The 10,538-nt window shown below is 39.1% G+C and overlaps 1 pseudogene; it reads right to left on the bottom strand.

Annotated features, from left to right (window-relative positions):
- Window positions 1-7,328: 7,328 nt before the first annotated feature.
- Window positions 7,329-8,763, bottom strand: LOC129647216 (endogenous retrovirus group PABLB member 1 Env polyprotein-like; annotated as a pseudogene).
- Between the last annotated feature and the right edge of the window lie 1,775 nt (window positions 8,764-10,538).

Raw genomic sequence — 10,538 nt, 5'->3', positions numbered from 1 at the left:
AAATCTAGGAACCAGATTTCACACTTCATGACCTGATTCTGTCATTATATAAGAAGAATTTTCAGAAAATTTCTAGTTTTTTAATTAGGTAAGGGTGAAGAAATTCATAGAAGCAGAGAGTGAGAACTGGACCTATGCAGCAACAATTAATCAGTAAGAATATGCAAAATAAGAACAATGTCAAGAGTAGTTCAATAATGAACTAGATATTTCTTTTGCTTCCTTGAACTGTAGTATTATTACTCAGTTGTTGAATCCATTTGTGATATTGATTATTGACTGTTAGCTTCAGGACTGTCAATGTCCAAGTCATAACCTTAACACAAGTCTGTCCCTACTTCTTGAAAGAAACCTCTGTCCCAGTAAGACAGGCCTCTTGAGTTAAGTGGTACGAGCCTTGCCTTCCTCTTCTGTAGCCAGATGTGATTACTTCATTTACTCTTAGTTCCTAATCTTGACATTTGACCATGACTTTGATATTTGTTTCCTCTAATGCTTCATATCACCCATCTTGACACTACATGAAAGCTTGATGGTTTCATTATCATCAAATTTTGCCCTTAAATGCTTTGGACTTCCCAGGCGGTGCTAGTGGTGAAGAATCTGCCTACCAATGCAGGAGACACAAGAGACACAGGTTTGATCCATTGGTCAGGAATGTACCCTGGAGTAGGAAATGGCATTGCATTCTAGTATGTGTGCCCGGAAAATTCCATGGACAGAGTAGCTTGGCAGGCTATAGTCCATAGGGCTGCAAAGAGTCTATATATATATATATATATATAACATATATTAAATACTTTGGACATTTTTTCACCCATGATCATCCAGTCTGTTAAATCCATACCACAAGAGGTAAACAATCCAAAAAGCGTTGTCTTAGATTGAGTCCCCTGGATGAGACATGGGGTGATATGCTGAAGGTTTGGAGGGGGTATGCCCAGGAGATAAGTTTTTAAGGAATTGTGGAAGACAGAACAGGGCAGAGGGAGAACCTATTTACTGTGGAGCTGCAGCTGAGTCCTCAGCCCCTATTGGGAGCTGTGGACTTGGATGACCCATTAGCATTTTCCCAAATTGAGGTTCAGAGACTTAACTTTTATACTCCCACATCAGCCAGTCATTGAGCATGGCTGGAGTGGGCAAAACCCAGGGTGTGTGGTTCCAGGCAACCAGCTGGGGGGTTTCCTGTGAGGACACAACTGTGATCCATTAGCTGTGACATGAGTGTCTTGGTTCTGGTGATCCTGGTGCAATTTTCAGAGATCCTCTATAGCAATACAAAATCTAGAAGGACATTAGCTAACATAGAATAGAAAAATGTATGAGAATTATGACATATAAGAAGTCCCAGATATAATTCAGGAATGCATCATTATTATCAGTTGGTATTGTCTGAGTCCTTCATGAGATGCCGACCATGTATAATCCATGGACTTCTTATCCTCATTCACTAACATGTGCGCCCAATGGGGATATAACTCTGCTTCACACTTGAAAGTTACTTGAAATTTCATGTTTTGTTGTGAAACTTTTGTGAATTTTGCATGATTATCTAAAATATTTGTGATTATTTTAATATAAAAGCAGTGTTTTAAATAATTTTCTGGTTTAATTATTTAATTTTTCTTCCTCAAATTTTCTAATAAATTTGCTTTTGGCTTATGCTGAGGCTTGGAGTAGACCCCTAACTCACGATGATAGACCTTCACTATACAGTGAAGGTACAGTGAACAACTCTTCTGAGTTTGAGAAGAATGAATAAGGCAAAATTAACAACAATAACAGTAAAAATTGTAGTAGCAGTTGAAATGATAATAGTGCCCAACATCTGTACAATGTGCTGGAATTTTCAAAGTGAAAAAGAGTATAGCATAGGGATTATAGAAATAGATTCCAAGTCTAAAGAGACTGTGTTAAAATCTCAGCTCAGACATTTACAAGCTGTGGAAGTCTGAGTAAGTTGCTTAACCTCTCTGGGTCTCATTTTTCTCAGCTTTAAAATGTGGATTCTAAGCAACCCAAATCACCTGGTTGCTTTGGAAAAAGAATGAGTTGATGTCTATAAAACATTTCAAATAATGCCCCCACAAAGAACACTCTTTTAAGATTTGGGTGGGATACTAAATGCTTTATAAGTAACACTATTTCAAATCCTGTTTCATAATGTTTAAAAGTGAACACTATTTAAAAGTTGGCTAAATACATATTTCAACAGATCCTCAAAAGCAAGGTGGTAAGACAGGAAATAGTCATAATTCTTGGATGGAAAGAGTGGAGCATAGTAGTAATTGAAGTCCTTACATGAGTTCATACAGCTTATCAGTGGAATATTTAAGTAAAGGTTCTGTTCATTAAAACTGAATCTCTCTCAGTTTCTTAGAAATCTTGTTTTTGAAATAGGGACTGCAAACCTATTTTGATGAGCCAGGTAGGAAGAAAAGGTACTACGTTTTAAAATTATGGCAACAGAATTTATTTTATCACGCAGTTGTCAAAGCAGTACTCTAGACACTGAAAACATTTGGCCTACATAATAAATGGTTTATTCAGTTTAATTAACTTCATGGGAGTAGAAGCCTGAGAGAGAAAAAGAAGCATCCTTCTCTACAAAAGAAACACAGAAATAAAAATGTTTCTGTGTATTGTGTATAGGCTCCCCCAAATCCTTTGTGGCTTAGAATAATAGACTCTCTTTTTTAGAACTGGAGGGAACATTAGACATCTAATATACCTGATTTATAGAATAGCAAATTGAAGCTCAGAAAGGTAAAATAAGTTTTCCAAAATTACAATGCTAATTAGACACAGAGCTGGTATTTAAAACAAGAAATTCTTACTTCTAGGGTATAATATTTCTTTGTTACAGGAATATTAGCTATATTATCTCCAGTTCTTCCCACAAAGGAGACTCTTAAATCAGTCTCAATTTTAGACCTGAATACTCCCACACCTGGAGACTAAGCAGATAACAGCTTCAAAAAACAGCTAATGCAATTTGCTCTTCCACATTTAAAGTCAGATTAAAATATAGGTATAGTTGTTAAAAAAGACATCTTTATTCCTCTGTGCTACACACAGGAACAAAGTTAGATCATTTACTTTGCCCTCCTTTTTCTTACAGCTTCATGGGCTGACCATACTAATTTTGTTTAAGGAAAGCAATTACTGAAAAGTTCCCTTAGACATGCAAATTTAATGGCCTATTTCTATAGTGCATGAAAGAAAACTCTTTGTGGAATTATAATGTTAGTGTATTTGAAGTTATCTTAAAAGGGTTTAAAATCTGCTTTCCCTGTGAGAAGAATATGGAAGACAGCATCTGGGCTAGCTGGTGCTAAGATAAACAATGATTTCCCTCCTTCTAGACATGACTGTCATTCTGTTTCCTTCCATTGCCAACACAAACCTATACCCAATCTATTTGATTATATGACTTGATGCTTATGTTTAGTGACTGAGAACTTGAAATAGAAATGGTCTTGTTTGGGTAGTGCAGGAGCAGGGGACTAAAAAGGAAGATGTATAAGATGGAGTAGAAGGATGGATGGAATGTGGAGCCTATTCCAAATTGGTCCCGTGGCTTAGTTTTGAACTGGCAGCATAAGGGATAGAGTGATAGGGGCAAAGACAAATATCATCAGGTTGGGACTTTAAAGATTCTGGGCATGAGTGGAGCTGCTTCAGGACCCAAAGACAAACAGTGACCCAGAGATGTGGAAGTTGGTGATGTTTCTGTGCCGAACCCAGAGCCAGGAACCCAGCACCAGGAACCTCCAGAAATAACCTTCATGGCTGGACAAGGCATTCCCATAATGGGAAGTGGATGCTGTGAGACCCCTCAGATTTGGTCAGTAGCTGACAGGGGAGCTAAACTAGGAGAATAAGAATAGGACAGACACGTGGTGGTAGTTTGATAAGTTTGAATGCAAAGGAGGCATGCTGTTGTTACTTTTAAATATGACTTGGAGACACTTTGAGAGAGGGCTAACATCGTGTTATTTCACAGATGAGAGTACTTGAGGCAGTAGCCAATCAAAGTATATATTTCAAGTTACCCAAAGAGATTCCATCATTGCCTTCAGTTACTCTTCTTATAAGTCTCAATAGGTTCTATGTCATCCGCGACAGAATAAGATTCACACAGTCATAATTGGCAATGAATTGTTTTCATATCCGTATATTCACATATTGTATTGTTGGTGTTAGTAGCTAAGTGATGTCCAACTCTTTTTGGGACCCCATGGGCTATAGCCCACCAGGCTCTCTTTCCATGGGATTTCCCAGGATGGAAAATGAAGTGGATGGAGTGCATTGCCATCTCCTTCTCTAGGGGATTTTCTGCAACCAGGGATTGAATTCATATCTCCTTCGTTTGTGGATTCTTTACCACTGAGCCACTAGGGAAGACCCCAACATATTGTATACATGAAATTAATACCATCACTTCATGGCAACCCACTCCAGTATTCTTGCCTGGAGAATCCCATGGACAAAGGAACCTATTGGGCTATAGACCAAAGGGTCACAAAGGGTCAGACGTGACCAAGCGACTACACTCAATACCAACAACTCCAGCTCATTTAGCTTCACTCAATGCAGGGACATTGCTACAGTATGCATTTAACTTTTTTTTTTTTCTAAAATAGCTGTTTTGTCAGCTCCAAATTCTCACTACAGTAAATAAGTCCTACTTATTGTAAACCCAAAGCAGTTTCTTGGGAACTCCCACTCTTGGATCTTACTTCTGCCCTTATCATCAATAGACTTGCTCTTCTGCTTGATATTCACGCAAGTATTTGAAGATAGCCCTTGTGTCCAGCTCCATCCTGTATTTTCATTTTTCCACTCTAACTTGTTCTTCAACCACACTATATCTGGGGTCCTTACCTTTCACTATCTTAGTCAAGATTTTCCTTACACTTATTATTTATAGTCTTAATATAGCATTTACATTGAGACTCAAGATTTCAAAGTAAGCTAACCTTAAGGTATTTTCTCCCTTGATAAGAACAATGCACATCTCTTCTTTCAAAAATAATGACTTTAAATAAATAGAATACTAAACCAGTGAAAGAAGTGGAATTAACAGTAAGTTGATTTATAATCTCAGCAGCTGCCTTCTGTGAAAGAGAGTGAATGGACGGAAGTGTAAAGTGCTTACTGAAAACTTGAAATACATCAATATGCTACTCATGAAAATCCTGTGGGGTATTATCACTTCCATTTATAGAGGAGAAAAACCAAGTTTTGGAGAAGTTTCATAACTTGAACAAAGCACACAGCTGGCGTATGAGAGATCCTGAATCGATGTGCATATATATGTTCATATATGAATTCAAACACAGGTTTCTCTAACTCTATCTGGTACTTACTTTTCCCAGTTCTTGCTCCTCCAGCCTCAAGGATATTTTAGGAGAGGAGAAAGCAGCTAAGACAGCTCCTTATATACTTAAAATCTCACCTATTCTAATTTAAAAGGTAGAAGTAAGAGTCAGTAGATACGGCAGGACAAATTGTCCTCAAGGCATAGTACAGAAGAGAAACAATTCTAAGATGATTAGGGAGTTTTGGGTAGCTCTAGTGGTAAAGAACCTGCCTGCTAATGCAGGAGAGGTAAGAGACGTGGGTTTGATCCCTGGGTTGGGAAGATGCCCTGGAGAAAGAAATGGAACCCCACTCCAGTATTCTGGCCCAGAGACGCCCATGGACAGAGGAGCCTGGTGGGCTTCAGTCCATAGGGTCGCAAAGAGTCAGACACGACTGAAGTGACTTAGCACAGCACACACATTGTGGTAATGGGTGGCAATGCCTCCATAGAAGGATCTTGTGGTCAATTTCTATACACAAGTATTTTCACATAAATTAATATCCTCTATCTTGCGCATGTGTAGTTTTTTTTTTGAGGAGATGAGAACCAAATACCAACATTTATTTCAATTCCTATTAGGCGTCAGTATTTTTTCCCCCCTCTTTTAAAATGCTTATTTGTCTGGCCTGTTCATTCTTCTAGCCAGTGAATTTATTATTTATGTCAGCATTACATCATCCATATATCTGAGCACTCTGGGTCTTCCTCCAGCCTCTGATCTAAATCTTGAAATGGATGTAATGTAGGGCAGAGAGGTTTTACAGCTTTCTCTACTCTGGCATATACATAATAAAGATCAAAATTGAAAAGATGAAAGGCTTCCATGAAAGCATGCTCACTGGAGGAAATCTCTCTAGAAGGACAAACATCAATGTTCCCTTCTACCCTATCTCAAAAGCAAAAAAATAAAAACAACAAAAAAACAAAAAAACCACCAACCGAAAAGTGTAGCTAGTAAACTAACCTAATATCATATATTATCATATGCATCATATATATTATCATATCTAACAAGACTCTATGAGAAAGGTAATATTAATTTTATATTACTGCTAAGTTAACTTTCATAGAATGTAAACAAATCCTTTGATATCATAGATCTAGTGTCAGACCCAGATTACAAGACTGGTTTCTGATATGAAGTCCATAGTATGAAGCACTACTCTCTCTAAATACTTGTCCAAGTCTTCTGTGTTTCTCAGCTTTTGGACAAACTTGTTTTTCTCCTCAGCCTTTTCTTTCACTCTGTCCTGCCAGCATTACCATCACTTTCTAAAAACGAACTCCAGCTACCCATACAAATCTTTGAATATCTTTAAAATTTCTGTATTGGGATCCTTTATGTAAATTCTAAACACTCCATGGTTTTGATAGCTTATGGTGAACAGTGTCAAATTCTTGATCTCTGAAGAAGAAAATTTAGCTTTGGGACCAGGAACCAGGCTTGATCACTCAAGAGTTTTTGTGTAGCAGTTTTATTAAAGTGAAAAATGGACAGAGAAAACTTCTGACATAGACATCAGAAGAGGAACGGAGACTTCCCCCCTTGCTAGTGTTAGCAAGGGAGTTATACAATTTTTTAATTGGTTATTACAATAAATCAAAAGAATGTCTCAAGGTTGTAAGGATCTTACTAGATCCACACCCACGATATACATTTTAAGATAACAAGATTAGTCAGCAGGCTTTCAGGAAGGAGAAATGTGTCCTCAATGTTACATAATCCTTACTAAGGAATGTAGAAAAAAACGTTGGTCCTTTTCTCCTCCTTGAGAATTCCAGACCCCTATCTCCTCCTTGACAGCCTCAGACCCCTTTCTCCTCCTCAGGGACCATCAACATGCCTAGGAATTGACTCTCTCATTCCCCGCTTTTCTTTTAGGAGAATTATGTTGCCAAGGGAAAGGGGTGTCATTTTCATTCCATAACTACTGCCTGCTGTTGATGGGCTTCGTCCCTAAATTGTTGAGGCAACGTATTCTCCTAACTCTCCTGTGGAGGGTCTCTGATCCAGGGGCCTCATGTAATAGTTGGAGGAGTCTGTGGCACTGGTATGAGCCTGGACAAACATTTGTAAATTAAAAGCTTTCAGACCGTTAGAAACAATTCCAATTACACAGCTACAGATGTAGGGAGCAAAGAGTAAAAACAGAATAATTAGAATTATTACAATTAAGACTGTTCTCCATCATGGGGAGCTAGTTAATGTTTTTCAAAGTGAGGTGACTGAGGCTTTAGGAGTATCCAAAGCCTGAATGATTGTATTCATGTGTTTAGTAAAGTGAGTAACATTAGTACTCTTACCTGGTATATATGTAAAACATTAGGTATGAATAATGGCACAAGTTCCTCCTTGTGCAGCCGTTAAAATATCTAAGGCCAATCTGCTTTGTAAAACCTCCTTTCTAATTTGTATTTGTTCAGCATTAAGGGCTGAAATAGCTTTTTGAGAATCTTGTAAAGCCTGTTGAGTAAAGTTAGTCAGAACATCAACTTGCAGCATAACTTCTGTAGTTCCCAGAGAGGGAATGAATATTGTAGCCAGATAATCATACCAGTGAAATACAAACCTTGCCCAGTGAGTTTAAGGTGTGGCAGTTTAGTAGGCTTCTCTGGAAGCTCTGAAAATATGAAGTCATGAGTAAAAGTTAGACTTAGGGTGCATCTCCCTATTCAGCCATGGGGAAGCCACGCCTACAGGTAAGAGCCACTAGCCAGTTTGGAGTCAGTTTGGAGGGCCAGTTTGGAGCAAGCCAGTGTGACCAAGGGATCTAGTCTCAATCAGTTCCTGGCCAGGCAAAAGGAGGACCTAAATTGGGATTGAAAAACCCAAGAATGATTGTATCGTATACTTCTTGAGGCAAAAACCCCAGTTGTTTCCAATCATTATAATTAAGTTTTTGACTAACTTCTGGTGATGGCTGTATTTGTCCCCCACATATGGAAGCATTAGATAGTAGGGATCCCTTTTTAGGAGTTAGCCATATGACCTCATCCCTTATTTGATAAACATCAGGTAGAAAACCACCAGATCTAGACCCATTTACCTTCTTACGTGCAGCAAAATAGTCATTAAACCAAGTTAAAATCAAAATTAAAAGTCACATTATGTCCATAGTTAAGGTACAATATATTATACCTGTACATCTTAGGATTGCTAAATGTCATCACAGAGTTGAAGAAAGTCTCTTCCTTGAACTGGAGAAACCCACCATGGGAAGACTTCAATTGATGAGTGGGGTGAGCGCTCTGCAGACCCAGCAATTATGTCGATTGTGGAATGTGGCATAGGAGTGAGTGCAGGACAGGAAGAGATTGTCTTGAGGGTCAAATGGCAGACTCAGTACTTTTGGAGTCAGCAGAAGCAAGCCCATGTATATTCTCAGGCGCATCTCGGTTTCTGGCTCAAACACCGGCTTGTTTGACTCAAAGGCTGGGTCAGGAGCTAACCTTCCGGTAATGTCTGTTGAAAAGGCTGAAAGCTGAGTCATAGTTAATTTTAAGGCTTCAGGATCTATGACAATATCTGTGCACAAAAACAGTCTGTCATAAAGACAGTTCCTTCTTCTTAGGGGCAGTTTGAGTCCTCATTAAAGCTACGGGGAGAACTTTAAACCAACTGTCTTGTGTTTCCTGAGTTAGCTTATGCAGATGCCTCCTAATAATGTCATTAGCCTTTTCAATTTTTTCTGAAGATTGGGGTCTCCAGAAACAGTATAAGTGATATTCTATTCCTTGAGCTTTTGACACCCCTTGAGTTACAGCAGCTCTAAAGACAGAACATTGTCACTCTGAACTTTAGAGTTTAAGATCCCACCTACATCATGAGAAGTCAGTACTGTAAGATTTTGCCCATTAGTAAACTTATGATCTTTAGGCATTAGTAAAATGATAGTAACAATTACCCTTGAACAATGTGGTCATAGCCTTTATTTTCAGTAAGGAACCAAACTTGGATCCCGTGGGAAAGCTCAAAGTTGGAGCTTGCAAGAGAGCAGTTTGAAGAGCCTTAAAAGCCTTTTGAGTCTCTGGGGACCAAACCAGCTTGTTGGTTTGCACCTGCTGAGTCTCAGTTATAAGTTTATATAAAGGCTGGGCAAGTTCCTCATAATCCAGAATCCAAATGCAGCAATAGCATGTAATGCCCAAGAATCTTCTCAATTGTCTTAAAGTCATATTTGGCTTGTTTAGGAATTTCAGACAATAAAGTATAAGGATTGCTGCTGCTGCTGCTAAGTCACATCAGTCGTGTCCGACTCTGTGCGACCCTATAGATGGCAGCCCACCAGGCTCCCCCGTCCCTGGGATTCTCCAGGCAAGAACACTGGAGTGGGTTGCCATTTCCTTCTCCAATGCATGAAAGTGAAAAGTGAAAGTGAAGTCGCTCAGTCGCGTCCGACTCTTCGCGACCCCATGGACTGCAGCCTACCAGGCTCCTCCGTCCATGGGAGTTTCCAGGCAAGAGTACTGAAGTGGGTTGCCAGTGCCTTCTCCAAAAGTATAAGGATTAGGCACTTACTATTCATATATTTTGAACAAGTATCCATTTATCATTTGACATTTTTATACCCAAAATAGGACTGTTGCATGAACTGTTATAGGGAATTAATAGCCCTTGTTTCTTTAAATTTTCAATGATGAATTTTAACCCTTCCTTAACCTTGAGTTTCAGTGGCTACTGCTTTTGATGTGGAAATAAGTGTGGGTGTTTGAGCTTGACAACTATAGGAATAGCGTTTTGTGCTCAACCCACAGATTTCCATCAGCCCACACTTTAGGATTTATATTTTGTTCAATTATTGGGAGAGTAAGAGCAGGCTCCATATTTGTGAAAACAGAGGCCTGGACTGTGTTCAGTATATCCCTCCTCAGGAGTGAGGGAGACTCTGGCACAATTAGAAACTCGTGAGAAAAATAGTACAGAGTCCCAGTTGCAGCTTAAAGGATGACTGAAATAATAGCATTTGGCTTGTCCAGACAGCCCCATTACAGTAGTGGATTGGGAGGAAAGCGGACCAGGGGCTTCAGTGAGCACAGAGAAAGCTGCCCAAAAGGAAATCGATTGATTGGTCCCCCATAGTTATTAATACCCAGTGTTCCTCAGGTGTAATTAGAATGGGAACTTGTGTGGGGACCACCAGGGAATCATCAGTCCTGATTACCTTGA

Source organism: Bubalus kerabau, chromosome 3 (genome assembly GCF_029407905.1).
Source record: "Bubalus kerabau isolate K-KA32 ecotype Philippines breed swamp buffalo chromosome 3, PCC_UOA_SB_1v2, whole genome shotgun sequence".
In the NCBI taxonomy this organism is placed as follows: Eukaryota; Metazoa; Chordata; class Mammalia; order Artiodactyla; family Bovidae; genus Bubalus; species Bubalus kerabau.
The sequence above is the reverse complement of the archived record's forward strand: the minus strand, read 5'-3'. Positions and strand labels throughout refer to the sequence as shown.